General features: G+C 38.7%; 1 long non-coding RNA gene across 1 annotated transcript in view; it reads left to right on the top strand.

Annotated features, from left to right (window-relative positions):
* Positions 1–13,614, top strand: part of LOC122687925 — a 45,733-nt gene extending 32,119 nt beyond the window's left edge. Inside the window, exon 3 of the long non-coding RNA XR_006339270.1 lies at positions 13,552–13,614. This is a non-coding gene — a long non-coding RNA (uncharacterized LOC122687925). The remainder of the gene's footprint in view (positions 1–13,551) is intronic.
* The last annotated feature ends 4,422 nt before the right edge of the window (positions 13,615–18,036 follow it).

Below are 18,036 nucleotides of genomic sequence, written 5' to 3'. Positions count from 1 at the left end.
TAGTATGTTAAGAGCTTTATAGGGATTTCTATTATAAGTTAACAATGGGAGTCTCCTGCAGTCTCCCAGCCTCTAAGACAAGCATCACCCTGATTTAGGTCCCTGTTCCATATCCTTCAGAATATCTGGTGCTATCCTTGTGAATATTTTGGAGATTCCTAAGAAAGCAAATACTCTTATAGTCCGTTGTTTCAGAGATCTTTCTTTCACAAGTGCTGTCTGTACTTTCGCTTTCTTCATTCATGTATCTTCCTTGATCACATTGAGTCAGTATACACACAAATACACGCCTATGTACACGCATGCACACAGAAGCCTATGTCCTTGTGTAGTCTGCCAATTAGGAAAAGTATCCATTTGGCCCACAGGATTTGACTGAACTTAGTGGTAACAATCAGCAAGTGATATTAAAAATCTCATGGTCCTTTGTGTTCTACCCCTCTATACAGGAAAGGGAATGAAAACAATTGTCAGAAACCTAATCTCAGGTGGACGGAGTGATGTAGCACTAACGCTGTTTCTGAGTGGGAAAACATGTATGAACAGTGTCGCCAAGGAGGGCAGGACAGCCAGGCTGAGGCCCAGCCCTGATGGACACAGGTGCTCTGCTCTCTGGACGACAGCCAGTGCCTCCCACACCTGTCACTACAGACACTCACCTGCAAGACTTGCTCTTTTTCAGTCTCCTCCCACACTGTGTAACAAGCTTCTTTGAGGACTTCCACTGTGGTAAAGTGAAAGTCGCTCAGTCATGTCTGACTCTTTGTGACCACATGGACTATACAGTCCATGGAATTCTCCAGGCCAGAACACTGGAGTGAGTAGCCTTTCCCTTCTCCAGGGGACCTTCCCAAGCCAGGGATCGAACCGGGGTTTCCTGCATTGCAGGGGGATTCTTTACCAGCTGAGCATTCAGGGAAGCCCTCCACTGTGGTAAGCACGGTGCTAAAAACCATAACCATCTTCATGGATAGGATCTAGTCTCTGTTTTCAAGGAGAAGTAGACAACAGACAGCAGAGTCCATGATAGAATGAGAAAAAAAGAGTGAGCAAGGGCTGTAGAGAGTCAGACAGCACAGATGGGATTGAAGTGATCTGGGGGAGTGGGCAAGAGTTCTGCTTGAGTTGTTTCTCTTCTCTTTCTAAGAACAGTGACCCTGAGTAGTGGACTAATTTTCCTGCCTCACTGATGTGCTTAGTCGCTCAGTCATGTCCGACTCTTTGTGACCCCATGGACTGTAGCCCACCAGGCTCATTTGTCCATGGAATTTTCCAGGCAAGAATACTGGAGGGGGTTGCCCTTTTCTTCTCCAGGAATCTTCCCAACCCAAGGATCGAATCCAGGTCTCCTGCATTACAGACCTGGTTCTTTACTGTCTGAGCTCCCAGGGAAGCCCACGCACTCTTAAGGGGTTCTTAGGAAAGCCACCATTGAGTAGGTGTGCTCCTCTTAAGAATCAGATTGTTCTAGATGATTCAATTGTGGAAAAATGTCAGAGAGCAACTTGGCCAACACAGTTTCAAGAAGAGTGCTGTAAGATTTAGGAGAAAGGTACATCCCACAATAGTCTCATGGGATGAGGTTATACCACAACAAGAGTCCAAATTAAGCATATCCCAGTATAATCCACATCAGGGGTTCCCAGTTCCTACTGTATTCTTTGGTCACTACCTCAACATGCATCGTAATGCTTAAAGGTTTCTAAGTAGGGATTCAGTATTTTGCCATTGATATAATTTTTCAGTTATTTTTGCTGTAATTAATATCTTATTTTTACAGTCAGCATAAGAACCTATGGGCTTCCCTGATGACTCAGTGGTAAAGAATCTACCTGCCAATCCAGGAGATGTGGGTTGGGTCCCTGGGTCGGGAAGATCCCCTGGAGAAGGAAATGACAATCCACTGCAGTACTCTTGCCTGGGAATCCTATGGACAGAGGAGCCTGGCAGGCTATAGTCCATGGGATCACAAAAGAATCAGACAAGACTTAGTGACTAAACAACAAAAATAAGAATCTGTGAGTCTTAATTTTCACATAATGGACTTAGGAAAGTGATTTATCAGTAAGATTAATTTGACATTTCTGAAAACCCCAGGCATTCTTCTCTGATAGTCATCACATATGTGATGAGACCAAGTTCTTCAAGCTCTGAGTTCTAAAGAAGACTTCGACCATAATAAAAACAAACATGTAAATATGTATATGAAAACTGGGTTACCAAATGCTTTCCTTTTTTTCCCTCTGTAATTTTTTCATTGATGTTGCATAGACATTTTCTTCTCAAATACTCACAGCTCTTTTGTGGTTAGTCACTCAGTCCTGTCCAACTCTTTCCTACCCTATGGACTAGTTCTGGAGGGCAGATGGTAGCTTTTTCCCTTCTCCAGTGGGTCTTCCCAACCCAGGAATCAAACTGGGGTCACCTGCATTGCAGGCAGATTCTTTGAAATTAAAAGACACTTGCTTCTTGGAAGAAAAGTTATGACCAACCTAGACAGCATGTTAAAAAGCAGAGACATCCCTTTGCCAACAAAGGTCCATCTAGTCAAAGCTATGGCTTTTCCAGTAGTCATGTATGGATGTGAGAGTTGGACCACAAAGAAGGCTGAGTGCCAAAGAAGGGATGTTTTTGAACAGTGGTATTGGCAAAGACTTTTGAGAGTCCCTTGGACTGCAAGGAGATCCAACTAGTCCATCCTAAAGGAGATCAGTCCTGAATACTCATTGGAAGGACTGATGCTGAAGCTGAAACTCCAATACTTTGGCCACCTCATGCAAAGAGCTGACTCATTTGAAAAGACCCTGATGCTGGGAAAGATTGAAGGCAGGAGGAGAAGGGGACAACAGAGGATGAGATGGTTGGATGGCATCACTGACTCAATGGACATGAGTTTGAGTAAACTCTGGGAGTTGGTGACGGACAGGGAGGCCTGGCATGCTGCAGTCCATGGAGTCGCAAAGAGTCGGACACGACTAAGTGACTGAAGTGGACTGTTGTGGTTATTTGTGGTCGCGCACTCAGTGGTGAAACACTTGAGTCACCCAGTGAGTGTGATCCCAAGTGAGGTCAGGCAAGGTGACACTTGGCCTTCTCATTTCAGAGCCCACTCTACAAATGTGTCCTTTTTGTAGTACATTTATTTAGCCATATGTTTCATATGTGTGTGCTTTTTACTGGTGATCTTGTAAGGAAAAGGGCCCATCTGTCGTGCTGAAGTGCTGTCTAGTGTCCGTAACAGTAAGAAGACTGAGATGTGCCTTATGAAGAAAATTCATGGGTTAAACAGACTTCCTCCAGGTGTGAATTAACAAATCACCAATACATTTTATATAAGATGTCTGACTAGAAACACACAGAAGGCAAGGCTGTGTCTTTATAGGTGGAGGAACTATCCCAATGGTTCAGTGTGTGCACAGATTTTATAGAATTACTTCAAATAACAAGAGTTGACTTTGTCCATATTCAAGAAAAGTTTTTTTTTTTTAACTTTGTGAATTTATCGAAATAATAAAAAGGTATAATGAGAATCCACATTTTCTAAGTACCTAATATTCACTAAACTCTGCAAAGTATAAAGCAAATGCAAATTGACTTGTCTTCACAACATGATGATGTAAACAAATGATCAGAAACATCAGATAACTTTCAAAGAACATACAGCTTGTAGGTGACACAGCAGGGGCTGGACATATCTTTGTCTTTTGATTTTATATACTTTTTATCACAGCCCACTGCCTAACAAAAGAGTTTCTAAATTCAGGTGTTTTACATTTCTAAACGTGAGAGACATTGTGAGTCTAAACTTCAAACTCAATGTTTTCCCTACCTCTCCCCTAATTGGCCCTGCACACTTCTCCATAACAATTAAATATATATGCATTTCTAGCTGTGTTTCACCTTATTATCTTTGGACTGAAATCCCAGTTAAATCCTCCTCTTCTCATTCTATATTCTGTTCTGTTCTCTAACTTCTCAATTCTTAATACCAGTCTTTAAGTTATTTTCTCTTCTATTTTTTTTTTGTTCAAAAATCAAATTCTGCAGCTGCTTATAATTCCTCTGCAGGTGCCACTGATAGATAATTATTCCCTGTGGGTTTCTAGTACAATTCCACTAGGCTCATTTATCACATACAATTACATCTATTCTACTTTTAAAATGTTTTTTGTTTTGTTTTGTTTCTGGTAGACTTACAAGAAACATCATTATATCAATTTTCAACTAACATCTGTGGATAAAAAGCATTATAATACAAAAGAAGTGTCTTCAGGGTGCAGCTCAACATTATGTTTCTTTCTTTGCTGCCTAAATAGCACTGCACTCATTTTATTGTCTTGAAATTTTGGAGGAAAAGAGAAAGAAACACAGCTTATTTTACCATGATAGAACTTGACAGAGTATGGTTTGCTATAAGGACTTGAGGTTGGCAAGAGAGGAAACAGAATAGTGATTTCTTATACAAAGTTCTCACAATAAAAAAGCAGCTTATAGCCTAAGTTCTTTTTTAAATATAAAAATGAGCAGTAGAGGAAACACCCCCAATGAACTCACTTCCAGTAACTCCCAGGCATGCTACAGACAAGTACACTGAACTTGAAGGCATGGATGATGACACACAGGAACAGGCCACGCTTTCCTAGGTATTTATGTCAGTTCTAAGGTTAAGCCTTTAAGAAGGAAGAGGAAAGCATTTCAGCTAATATGCTTATATGGAAATCTGTCTTTAAAAATTGGTTGAGAAGCATTGTGTTTTTTATCATAAGCTAGCCTATACTATTTTAAACTGGTCAGAGAGGAAAGTGCTTAAAAATGGAAGTGATTGTAAGAGCTCTTTCTGATAACAAAGTAATCGTGTAGTTTTATGGATTGCTTGGCTGAATCAGCAAGAGGAATTTTCCATCAAAATGGCTTGAGAGTCAAGATTAGGAACAGAACTCCCTTGTAAAAATTGGGGGATATTTCCATAAAAGCATAATTGAGTGGGTCTGAATGTATACATTTGGAATAAAAGAGAATATGAGAAGTTCTGTTGCTGTGTTCGGAGAAATATTTTTAGAGGAATTCTCAGAATCCACAGGGAAAACTGGGTTTGGGACTTTTGAGATTGAAGAAGTTCTATCATTTCAGGTTATTCTAGACAGGCTTTTAGGTGATCAAAGTATTTCTAAGTAACAGAAGGAGATGGAGGGTTTGAAGAATCCAATTGTATTATTTTGTTTGTGAGAGACTTGTTGAGTTTTGACTGGAAGAAATGAGAGAATCTTTTAGAAGATTCTGGAGGGGGATGGTGAGAGGCAGGGAGAGGAAGGACTAGTGAACAACACGTGATCTTCCACATACACAACACAACGCCCTAGAGTCTGAGAGGCTACAGAGAGAAGGTAAAGAGATGCTTACCATGAAGTTCTCTGGGAGCGGAACATAAAGGAGGGGACTGAATTTCTGACCCAATAGAGGGTGACAAAATATATTCTTTGTACTTGTGGACAAGTTGGAGGATGGATTTTTTTTTTTTTTTTGGTGGGGGGGAGGGTTCCCTGATAGCTCAGTTGGTAAAGAACCCGCCTGCAATGCAAGAGACCCTGGTTCGGTTCCTGGGTCGGGAAGATCCACTGAAGAATCAATAGGCTACCCACTCCAGAATTCTTGGGCTTCCCTGGTGACTCAGTTGGTAAAAGAATCTGCCTGCAATGTGGGAGACCTGGGATCGATCCCTGGGTTGGGAAGATTCTCTGGAGAAGGGAATGGTTACCCACTCCAGTGTTCTGGCCTGGAGAATTCCATGGACTGTGTAGTCCATGGGGTCACAAAGTGTCAGACACAACCAAGGGAATTTCACTTTCACTTGGAGGATGGGTTTATCACCTGAAATACTCTAAGAACATTGAAAATCCATCTTTATAAAATAATTCAGTCTCATCTTAAATCACTGCCTCAGTTAGAGTGATGAGATATCCTGGAGCGTGAGTGAGGGTGACAGAGATGAAGGAGAAAACAGCATGTGACACATTGCTTCAAGAGCTCAGGGAAGCATCTCCTGTGTACAGCCCAAGCTTGGCTGGTGAAGTTGAGTAAGAAAGTGGACACTTAAGAGGCTTCTTTCTCTAGGGAGGTGCCCAGAATTTGAGGAATCATTGAAGGCTCTCACAAAAAGACTATGATTAATAAGAGTAACCGATCAAACACCAGTTGTTGGGAACTTAATGGGAGATTAAGCAAAAAGTATGTGGCTGGGAGGGAAATGTTTAAAATCACCTGTCTTCACAGGAAACATCTAAAGTTCCAGGAGTTAACATAATTTGCCCATTATGATCTAATCTAAATGTATACTTTCCACCACTCTAATTGCAAGTGGAAACCTTGCTGACATAGTGAAAAACCAGACAGCCCAGAGTTCAGCTTGTTTGCCATATTACAAAGCATATAGCATTTCATTTTATATTTCTTTGTGATTGACTTTCCTCTGAATTCCCCTCTATTTCTGTCATCTTAAGCAGATATTTTTCTGTCTCCTTTAATAATTTTTATAACAGGATAATGTATAAATATACTTTAATTCTTGCTTTTTTTGGATTTTCCAGTTCACGTTCCTCTAACAGAAGGCAATTTACTAATAATGCTTGGTTATTTTTATCAAGGCATGTATTGTCTTAGAGCCCTAATGATTTTCTGCACCATGACACTGAGTGGTCATAATTAGGTACTATGCGTATTTACAGGGTTAGCATTGCCACCTGATAGCAACTTCCACAAATGTTAGTTCATATCCATAAGGTGACCTATATTCAATATTAATCAAGTGTGCAAAATTTACACTCACTATGTAGCACACTGTAGCTGTTTTGATATATACTTGAATATACAAAGCAAATAGGCTGAACACTGAAAAGGGTGACATCAAATTTATCAAATTTAACAGCATTCAGTATCATTTTGAAAGTAAAAGCAGTGAACCATTGCTGTATTTTCAGCTACACAGAATAGAATATCATTTTGTGTGAAAGAGAATAAACCTATTTTCAACTTTAATAGCAATAACAATTTTTTCAAAATTGCTCTGATAATTCATCAAAGAGAAAGGAAAATTCTAGCAAAGGGTTTTTTTCCTTTCAGTTAAAATGTAGTCACTGCCAAACTAACAACAAGAATATTGGGGAAAAGCTGTGAGATCAGAGATTTTGATGTAAAGAAACCTAGATAAACTGAAATCCAGAAACAAACAAGATACGAAGGCTGCCTTCGATCCTTTAAGACTGGTAGGAAAAAGAACCAACCAGATTGGGGTAAAGAGAATCCAGACACTTTTAATGAACTTTTCCCAGCTGTCTGTGGCTTGTATGATGAATTCAGACTCACAATAGAAACAGAAAGTCTGTCCCTACCCACCAGTTTCTTCCTACAGAGCCTTCTCTGTAGGCATGGGTCAGGTGATGGTAGGGAAGACCTGAAAGTGATTACTGTACCCCTCTTCCCAAAGGTACAAAGGGTCTTCCTGAATGCACATCAGCAAGCTGCCACACTGGGAGAGCATCAAAGCTGAGCCAAGTCAGCTACAGATGGACACGGCCTCCACCTTGCATGGAGTAGAACAGGAACTCCTGCCAAGGGCATGCAACTCCTAACACCGGGGGTGGAGGAGAGAGTCAGGTTCAAGAGCCCAGAGACATACCTAGTGATCCAAAAAGCTAGCAACTGTTCTGTTTAAAAAAAAAAAAAAAAAAAGAAATCAACCATGGTTTGGAAAACTAGTGACTGGACCCTACAACATAGATTCCTACTCAGACTGCAAACCGTGCTGAAGGAAAAGTCCTAATCCTTCCCTGAAAATAGTGCAGGCCAGTGGGGAACGAGCCCCCAACTAAAGCTGCAACAAGGTCCAGAAATACCTCAACTATCAATTGGACTGACGGATCTGCTATACTAGCAATCTGTGTGGTGAAGAAAATCTGGAGTGTAGATAAGGCAGGCCCCCCCTTTCTTGGCAAATATTATTTACTATTGTACTTACTGTTATTTTACATATATACAGTGGCAGGAATGCAGTAGATAACTATGAGGCCTGAAGAAGCAAGAAATATGATTCATAATTGAGGGGGCAGATAAACAATAGCAGCAGACCCACAGGTGACCCAGAAGTAGGAACTAGCAGATAAGGACTCCAGCGTAATTAGAATAAATGTTAGAGGAGCTAGAGAAAAAGCCAGGAGATATCAACAGAAAAGTTCTATAGGAAATTATACATTAAAAAATGCAAATACTACAAATAAAGATTTGATTTGATTTCATCATAGTCTCACTTGTAGAATAGCAGCAGAAATGTGTAAACTGCAAGCACACACACAGAGTATGCAGGCTGAGTAAGCAGAGCTTGAGAGATTTGTGGGATCAACTTGTGTATGACTGGAGAACCAGATGAAGAGAGAAGTTTTGAAGGGACCATATGAGAATTGTCTAACACTGATGAAAAAGCATGAAGCCATAAATCTAAGAAGGTCACTGAAACCCAAAAATTTTAAGACGGCAAAGAAAATCAAACTTGGGCACCTCTTCTGAAAACTTCTGAAAAATAAGTAATTTTAAAATGTTAAAAACTAGAAATAAAGACACTGCACAAAGTGGGTAAGTGCTATAAATGATAGATGATGATCTTCAGAAACAATGGAGGCCAGAAGATGGAAGAAGGTCATTTTAAGTGATGCAAGTAGGAAAAAATAAACTAGCAAGTGTTTGTAAATTTAGAACTTTATATCCAGTGAAAATATCCTTCACATGGCTGTATTCTAAATGAATAACCAACAAGGACCTACTGTATAGCACATGGGACTCTACTCAATGTTTTATGTGCCAGTCTGGATGGCAGGGGGATTTGGGGGAGAATGGATACCTGCATATGTGTGGCTGAGTCACCTCACTCTTCACCTGAAACTACCACAGCATTGTTAATCAGCTATCCCCAATGCAAAATATGAAGTGGTTTTTTAATGTAGAATATAGCTTCATACCATTAAAAATCTGAGAGAGTCATATCCCAGTAAACTAGCAACATGAGAAGTGTCCAAAGATCTCTCCATCCTAAAGAATAGCAGCAGTAGATGGAAGCCCTGATCTACAGGAAGGAATGAAAAGTGACTTCAATTATAAATATTTAAACAAAACATTTTTTTAGTATATATTTTGGTGGGCAGAATAATGGCTTCCTAAAGATATCTAAATGCTAATCCCCCACATTTGTGACTGTTTAATTATATGGCAAGTGGGAATTAAGGCAGTTGATGCAAGTCCATCTGCTCCTGGGTCTGACCTTAAATAAGACAGTGGCTGGGCTTATCCAGGTGAAGCGGTGTAAACGCAGTGGTTCTTAAACATGGAAGGGGCAGACAGAAGAGTCAGTATCTAAGTGATGTGACATGATAGATATTAATAAATGTTTTCACAAATATTACCAAATAAGTTGTTAATAAATAACTCAAAAAGTGAAGGTGGGAACTTATGGGAAAATAAATGAATACTCAGTGTTCTAATTTAACAGTATTGTTCAATTCCTCTTTGGTGAACGTTTTTTCACCAAATTAACCTAATCGATCAATTAGCCTAATCATGGTTCTTGGGGTAACAGTGATGCTCCAGGGTCTGTATGTCATGGGTGACACTGAAACATCTGACTACTTTCTTTTGGAATTTGTAGGGCTTCCCAGGTGGCTCAGTGGTTAAAAAAAAAAAAAAAAAATCCACCTGCCAGTGCAGGAGATGCAGCCTTGATCCCTGGTTAGGACAATCTCCGGGAGAAAGAAATGGCAACCCACTCCAATATTATTGCCTGGGAAATCCTATAGATTGAGGAGTCTGGCTGTCTATAGTCCATGGGATCACAGAGAATTGGACAGAACTTAGCATGCACGCATGACAAAAATCTTCTATATGCTGAGAAAGCTGTTCTTTTTCAATGTGTGATTCTTATAAACCAGACAGTTCACTGGAAAATGAATAATGTTATAACTACAGCCTTAACTCATCTGGCACTGTGCTGGGCTCGGGATACAGCAATGAATAAACATAAATCACGTGTCACCTTTTCCACTTTCACCGAATCATCTGTACTGAGATGCTATAGTGCTATAGTTTAGCATTAAGATTCCTGTCTATGTGCAACTGTCTTACTTCCATTGTTGAAGAATATTTAAACTTTCAGAACACAAGAAACAGGTATAACTTATTATTATATATTACAAAGTGATTACAGTCTAAATCTGCAATGTAATGAGTACCACTGTACATTTATACACCACAAAGTGGAACTAATGGCATATCTCTTGATACATAACTTTTGTCATCAGGCTGCACTAGTCAGCAGAGATCAGAATCTACCACTCACACAGACTTGGGTTCCTGTATGTCCCCTGTCGTGCGTCAAATACATCACTAGGATGACATGCCAGTATTCCCTTATTCTTGGTGAACACGACCAGTCTTTCAGGGTTTGCCTCTTTCATTTCCTTTGAACACTAGACTGTGTAGTAATACTTGCCTTCGATGACTTTTTTGAATGGCAATGCAACATACTGGTTGAGAACATTCCTTCATATTCAGACTGCCTGGGTTTGAATCCATTTACCACTTATATGACCAGAGACAAATTATTTTCCAGTGCCTCAGTTTACTTATTGAGAAAATAATGGCTTCTATCTCAGAGTTGTTGAGAATTAAATCGACACATGCAAAGTATTTAGAATCAAAGCCAGCACTTAGGTTTTGTATAAGTAGGCAAAAGATAGGTAAGGCAAAGCAATCAAAGCAATCAGCTATTGATGGAACCCCCTGACTGAGAGCCAGTACGTGGTCACTTGCCAGTCATCACAGAAAAGTTTGGAATCTGTAAAGACAGATTCTACAGAGTTTTTCCCTAGAGGCTCTAAGGGACCTCCCAGGAGAGTATTAGGTATGTGGTTACATTTCCCTTCTTAGAAAAAAAGGCCCCCAAACTTCAACATAGAATTCACTTGGGAGACACTACCATAGTGACACATTTTACTCTAGTGTCCAACTTATATCATTTTGCCTGTTGATAAAACTGACATATGCTAAGATGGGAACAAGACAGTCAACTTATCAAGTGTATCCTGCATCACAGAAGAGACAGTTACAGTGTTTTCTGTTGTGTTCATATGTTTAAGCCAATTATGGTAGCACTTCGGAAAGTATCAAAGACCCTTCATAGAAGGGTGCAACTGATGCGTTGGAAATTGATGGGTAAAATGATCAGAGATACAATGGATATTTATCTTACTCATGCCAATTTAATAAATAAGGAATGATAAAAGAGCTTACATTAAATCATACTAAAATGTTCATTTCATTGGTCTAATGAAGCCAACTGACAAGATTATGTTGTTGTATGCTGGTAAGATATACACTAGATTGAGACAGAAGAACAGACAGAAGACTTTTCAAAATAGCTCCAAATCTATCACAAGCCCAGGGGTAAGAGTATGTTTAACATTTAAGATCAGCACAGATTAAACTAGATTATGCTGTAAGTAAAAAATAAGCCCCTACTCTCAGGGGCTTAAAATCACAGATGTATCTTATTCATGCAGAATTTGACTCTATATTTGTGTTACAATTGCATAGGCAGAAAGAAGGCATTATGGCTAACCATGCACTGAAATTTAAGGTTCCACCCAAATGTATTATGTCACTTCCACTCATGTCAGTCACCGAATTAAGGGGCAAATTTACACTAATTCAATGACTGTAGGGAAGCTCAGTCCATTTGCACCAAAATATTTGATCAACACCACTAATGACTCCTCATGACTCTCATTCCCAAACACTGAAAATCTATCTTTAGCTTAATTTTCATTAGAAAAATAATACCCATCATACCTCTACCAAAGCAAAGTTGATATATCAAGATTAACTTTCTAAGAGGTTCCATCTGTAATTCTATTACATTTTTCTAGGTGTGGTAGGGCACTTAACGTGAGATCCACCCTCTTAGCAAAATTTAAGTGTACAATTCTCTACAGATGGTGTTGTACCCACATCTCTAGAAATCTTTCATCTTACGTAACTGAAACTTTATACCCACTAGACAGCAATTCCTCAGAAGGAGTTGCTGGTTTATATCTCTCATTTCATGGATGGATTTAATTTCAGCATATGAACTAACCAAATTTATTTTCCTTAGCATGATGGATATTTACAGTTTTTCAGCATTTGTGCCATTAAAGATAATACTGCATGTACATTTTTACCTACTTATCATTTCTATAGAGAGATTCCTAGAAATCAAATTGCTGAATCATAGCTGTTTATTGTTACTTTAAACAGACACAGAAAATTACTTTCCAAAGGCTTATCAAATTTGCTTACCCATAAACTATAAAATAGCCTCATATTTCTATTTGTTAAACTATGTGATTGTCAATTACTTTTGTATTTTGAAAATTTGAAACAATGATCTTAGTTGTGTTATGGTAAAAAAAAAAAAAAAGCTTACCTTTTTTTGCTCTGCCAGAAAACTCCTGGTAAATAATAAATTCCACAAACAAAACAACTAAAGGAAATATATCTTATTGGTAAAATTGAAATCTGCAAATTTGAGGCCTGGAAAAAACTAGGTCTGGCAAAATTAATAAAATTAATGCCAAAAAGAAGTGACTGAAAATACATGCATTAAAATTTTTATTGATTAAAAATTAATGAAAGGATTTAATACAGATGTGTTTTGGATTGTGAAATTTTAACCCACAGAAACTCTACATGGTTGAAATAATGGCATCAAGGAAGCTTTCAATAGCAAGAGTAATGGTTTATTAAAAAAAAAAAAACCCTGATATGCTCTAAATAAACAATCAACAAATCAAATATTTGAAATTTTCAAAAAAGCAATTAATCCTGATGAAAATTTTTTTAATGATATCAATCATAAACTAAAAACATATAAATGGTGCTATTAAAAAAGTATAAAACAAGGGTTAAATTGGCTTAATTTCATTGGAGGGTGGAATATGTGTTTTCCAATGAAAATGCAGTACATAAATGTTGGTATAAATCTTATTGAATGGATTATATACATAATCAACACCCCCCAGCTGTTTGGAATCAAAATGGAAAGGAAAATAGATATAAAGTGTTCAAAATTTCTTATTCAAAACTTGGGAAAAGGAAATGATGCTACTGAGGTCCCTTACTCCGCATTATTCTCTGCTCCCTGCAGCCTCCTGTGACAGGAAGTGAGAGCCTAGAGTTAGACAACCTCAAGTGGGCACAAAATTCAAGACGCCAAAATTGACTTGTTTATTCTGTTTCCCATCATCTTACCATCTGGTATGGACTGGATTGTGTCCCACCAAAATTCATATGTTGAGACTTTTACGACTGTATTTGGAGTCCAGGGTTTTTAGGGAGGTAAAGAAGGATAAATGAGATCAAAAGAAAGAGTCCTAATCCAATAGGTGTGGTGTTATTACAAGAGGAGCAGACACCAGAAATTGGTCTTTTCTGATCTCTCTCTTGTTCCCTGCCTCATTCTTCATGCACGCACAGAGAGAAGCCACGTGAGGATACAGCAAGAACTCTGCCTGCTACAATGCCAGGAGGCAAGCCTCACCAGAAGCCAGCCCTGACAGTGGCCTGATCTTGCACTTCCAACTCCAGAACAGTGAGGAAATACATCTCTGGGTTTAAGGCACTCTCTCTGTGATATTTTGTATGGCATCCCTAGCAGACTACTACACCATTCTAAGATCTCTTTTCTGTCTTGCTATGCCTTACAGGGGCTTCCCAGTTGGCTCACTGGTAAAGACTCCACCTGCCAATGCAGGAGTTAATGTGTTCAGTCCCTGGGTTGGGAAGACCCTCTGGAGAAGGAAACGGCAACCCACTACATAGTAGTCTTGCCTGTGAAATCCCACAGACAGAGGAGCCTGGCAGGTACAGTCCATGGGGCCATCTGGCTGCGGAAGAGTCAGACAAGACTTAGCGACTAAGTAACAATTCCTTATAGAAGTCTTCATTCTCTTCACAAATGGGACAGTCTTGTATGTAATTGCTTCCTCTGATGTTGTTGCCATACTTCATAGAACAAACTCCAACTCCCACATATTCTTGTGTAGCATTTTGCTATAACCTATGGCCCAAAAGTAAGCCTTCCAATGCCTCCAGGAAAGGTAAGCACATTGAGATGTTATCACAAATTTGAACTACAAACACCTAATTTCTCCAAGCTTCACAGGCAAATGAAAGAATTAGAACTGAAAGGCAGAGGTAAAAGCACAAATATAGGTGTAGTCTAAAAAGAAATGTGATGGAGGAAATGATACACACACACACACACACATATATATATATATATATCCTTGTATGTAGGTATATTATCTCCTTTTATTATAGAAAAACCAATGAAAGCAAAGTCATTTCCTAATGGAAAGATATTTGTTATAATTAAGAAATGACTAAAATAAAACTTTTCCAAATATCAAAATTCTGAGGGGATGATTTCACTATATTTACAAATCAAGTTATTTCTTTCTTGAGAGTTCAGGTAGAAAATAGTGAAATAAAAATATGATCACTTGTAAGCAAATATACAATTAATGAATTTTTGATGATTTACTCATCTATTATTTAGAACCTATACACTTCTAAAAATTTTCAAACCTTTTATTATAAAGGAAACATGTATCTTAGCATACTTCTGAAAGCTGGAATAATAATTGTATAAAATAGGTGTGTCTAAGTTTGGGGTTTTGTGCTGTGTTTTGGGCTCAGACACTTCAGCTGTGTCTGACTCTTTGAAACCCAGTGGAATGCAGCCCGTCAGGCTCCTCTGTGCATGGGATTCTCCAGGCAAGCATACTGGAGTGGGTTGCCATGCAAAGTTTAACATCAACCGAATGTGGTTATTACCTTTGTTCACAAATTCTAACTCTGAGAATTCAGGCAAAAACAAACTGAGTTACACACTTTCCATTCTCTGATCAAAAATATCAAACCTGCTTTGTAAGAGAATCAGAGTTTTCCAGTGCTGAAGTCAAGGAATAATGTGTTCCCTGGGCACTTCTTACAAATGACAGAGAACAGGAGAATGGGCAATGTCTTCAACAGTAGCTTCTCAGCAAAGCTGTGAGCATTCTTCCCATGTCCACTTACTGAATCTACCTTTAATACAGCCAGAGCTTAACACTAAAAATAAGTGCAATGAAGGCATTTCTGCAGAAGTTTGAGCCACTCAGGTAAGCATCCTGACAACTAACTTGAGAAAAAGATAGAGTTTATTCTAATTTGAGATATGATGAATAGGAGAGGCCTTGCTCTTAGCTTGTCTGTTTTGAACATCAGTTTTATCCTCAGCAGGAAGAAAAACAACTTCAAATTCAAACTCCTTGTTATGAGCCAAGAGCATGAGGCTTCTGGGTTCCTGAAAAAGTAGTGCAAACATTTTACCACAGAGATTGAGAACTAATCTATATTCTACACAATGGAAGTGCTACAGAGAAAAGTGAAAGCATTAGGTTGCTCAGCCATAACTGACTCTCTGTGACCCCATGGACTGTAGCCCGCCAGGTTCCTCTGTCCACAGGATTCTCCAGGCAAGAATATTGGAGTGGGTTGCCATTCCCTTCTCCAGGGGATCCTCCTGACCCAAGGATTGAACTTGGGTGTCCTGCATTGCAGGCAGATTATTTACTATCTGAGCCACAATGAAAGCTACAAAGAAGAGGGCCAAAATTTTCTAAATCAATTTAAAGTCATTTGAAAGCATGTCCAACTGAGATCACATACTGTAGACAAGTATCTCAATCATGCACAAACTCTAACGAGGCTCCCACAAAGTTTCTTTTTACCTATAAAACTTCACATTTTTCACCAAGTTCCCTATGCCACTCACCCATCATCCAATTACATCCTCAAGATAGAAACATTATATATATATCTTAATTTCCTCTTCCTTCATTCTCTAATTCTAATCAATATATAAGCTCAGCCAAGTTTATCTCTTAAGAATATTTTTGTTTTCCTTTTTCCCTCATGCACACAGTTCCCCTTGGACCTTTAGTTATAGATACTATAGAGTAACCAGCCTGTCTTTTCACCTCCCTTCTTCTCAAGCTATGCTTCCAACTTGCCACTGGAGATCTTTTTATCACATATCTGTTGATCAGCTCTCATGGAAAAACCCTGATTGACCTTCCCAGCCTTAAGTGAAATGTCTAAGGCCTTTAGCCTGGTATGTGTGTGTGTGTGCGCGCATGCTCACTCAGTTGTGTCTGACTCTGTGACCCCATGGACTGTAGCTGCCAGGCTCCTCTGTCCATGGAATTTTACAGGTAAGAATACTAGAGTGGGTTGCCACTTCCTACTCCAGGAATCTTCCCAGCCCAGGGAATCAACCTGTGTCTCCTGCATCGGCAGGAGGATTCTCTACCACGAGCGCCACCTGGGAAGCTTTGGCATAAGGGGCACTAACGACATCTGATATTTCCACTCTCAAACCGTATCTCTATCTGCTCATAGAGATATGAGAACACCTACAATACAGAATGGTTGTGTCAGATTGTACACACTCCCTTGATTCATATGTACTCATATGTATATTTTTCTGCATTTTTGCAGAAAACATCTATATATTTTTAAGGAAAATGCTCAAATGTGTGTGTGTGAGAGAGAGAGAGAGAGATTCTGAAAATCCAATGCACAGTCATCAGTGTGTGGTTAGAGTTCCTGTAAAATAATGGATGGTGCAAGTCCAGATAAATGAAGCAGGGCCAGTGTGATGACTGCTTTGGTGAGAAAGATTAGGAATCTTCAATAGGTGACTAGGTGAGGTAGGAGATACATACATTATTGACACTACGTATAAAACAGATAACTAACTTATGCACAGCACAGGGAACTCTATTCAGTCCTCTGTGGGGACCTACATGGGAAGGAAATCCAGAAAAGAGGGGATGTATGTACATAAGTGGCTGATTCACGTTGCTGTAGAGATGAGACTCATATGACACTGTAAAGCTTCTATACCCCAATAAAGACTAGTAACAAAAGAGAGAAAGACTGAAGAAGGGAAACAGGATGGGGAAAGTGGGGTTGGACTTCAGTGTGGCAAGAGAGATAAGATACGGGAAACAAAGCCATTATAAATAATATTTATCAGTAATGTAAAAGGAACTAGACAGATTCTACAAATGGGGAAGAATTTTCAACATGAAGACTCTGGATCTCAAGGAAGATTCTATACAAAGCTGATGATGAATCAGCTCTAAGGCCAAGGCTCTACCCAAAGCCCTAATCTTCTATTTGAAAATTTGTGCCTTTTTACTTAGAAACAGCTCATAAAATTATGTAAGCTTCAGACCCTGAGAAACCTTCATTAAAAACAGCATTAAACCAAACAGGAAAATACTGAGGCCCTCATTTCCTATGCTTGCCAGTTTCCATGGAGTGGCCACATCATAGTTTTCTGTTCATGTTTAAAGAGAGTAGTACAGAGGAAATTTCTGATTTAACACTTAATGATTTAAAAGAATTTTTGAGGACAGCCAGAGCAAAATGTAATAGGGAGAAGCCGAATATCTAGTCTAGTAGTCTATAGGATTCTGTTCAACTATAAAGAATGCCATATATTTTTATATATATATATATGTTACTAAATGTATTCTTAGTATGTACATATGGTGGTTCTAAAATATCTTAAAAATAATTCACGCTCTTGTCAGTTTCCACTTAATTCTATAAAAATTGGAGTAAAGAAATCCAAACCTCCCAATGTCTGACTTAAGTAAATAATAACTATAATAATCTGTCAGTAATAACTATCAATTATTGAATACCTATTCTGTTTTTCTTCATAAATTGAAAGCTAAGTATTATTTTATCTTATAAATGTCTAAGTCCATCAAAGAAATTAATTTCCCACAGGCCAATAAGAGCCTCTGAAGGTTAAAACCCATTTGGCATTGATTTTAAAGCCTAATTGTTTGTTTGTTTTTTTTTTTTTTTTACTAATCCACCAGACCACTCAGTTGAAAA

This window comes from Cervus elaphus, chromosome 32, assembly GCF_910594005.1.
Source record: "Cervus elaphus chromosome 32, mCerEla1.1, whole genome shotgun sequence".
In the NCBI taxonomy this organism is placed as follows: domain Eukaryota; kingdom Metazoa; phylum Chordata; class Mammalia; order Artiodactyla; family Cervidae; genus Cervus; species Cervus elaphus.
Note: the sequence above shows the minus strand (reverse complement) of the source record. Positions and strands in the feature narration are given on the sequence as shown.